We start from the raw sequence: 1,018 nt of genomic DNA, 5'->3' as shown, positions 1-1,018 counted from the left end.
TTCCGACGACTCCCTTGCAGGCCTTCGTTCTTCCTGCCCTCATACAAAGTCCACTGCGCCTCCGACCAATCATTACACACATCACAGGGCTCGGCTCGGGTGCATTCGCGCCCCCGACACCGAGCACATAAAATATGAGGGTCAATCTCCGGGAACGATCTGAACTTCCCGCATTTACGCCCTTCGATACCCGGGCAAAGTCTCCGTGGGGTAGCGAGGCGAGGAGATTCCATCATAATTACTAATTGAGGCAGCAATTAATATGAAAAAAGAGAATAATTGTACTTACAATAACTCTTTCACACACAATTACAACCAAATACTTAGAAAGCAAACGACGAGAAAGCGGGCAGAGAGCGCTCGAACAACACGTCCATCCACCGCGAGGCCGAAAGCAAAAGTGGTTTGTTTTACCTCCCAGTCGCTGCGCGCGCGCCTGTCGGACAAGCAGTTAACTACCGAACCCTTGTTCGAAGCTTACGACCTATCCAGCTGCCGCTAGTACCTTCCTATTGTAAAAGGACCGAAGGTTGTATGCCGTGTCGGAACAACTTCCTTTTTTCTACGAAGACATTCAGGGCGCTTACATCCAGAACCGGTCTCCATCCTCCTGAGCTCTTGGGAACTAGGAAACAGTCTGTTGTAAAAACCCGCGCAGAATGAGGATCTTTCACTAGTTCTATCGCCTCCTTCTCCAGCATAAGATCTACTGCTAGAGAGAGGGCTTGATTCATGATGGGGTCCTTGTACTTGGCTACCAACTCCCTCGGAGTCGTCGTCAACGGAGGTCTTGATAAGAAGGGAATGAGGTAGCCTTTGCGGACAATCGAGAGTGACCAGTGTGCCGCCCCTTTCTGGGCCCAGACGTTGGCAAAACTTCAGAAGTCTGGCACCCACTGATGTCTGGAGGACTTGAATCCTACTTCTTCCCTCTGATGGATCTAGAGAAGGTCTTCCCTCGTTTAGTGGGTCTAGATCCTCTAGAGGAAGAAGCTCTGGCAGGAGGGACTCCTCGAAA

This window comes from Macrobrachium nipponense, chromosome 18 (assembly GCF_015104395.2).
Source record: "Macrobrachium nipponense isolate FS-2020 chromosome 18, ASM1510439v2, whole genome shotgun sequence".
Lineage (NCBI taxonomy): Eukaryota > Metazoa > Arthropoda > Malacostraca > Decapoda > Palaemonidae > Macrobrachium > Macrobrachium nipponense.
This window is presented reverse-complemented; position numbering follows the sequence as displayed.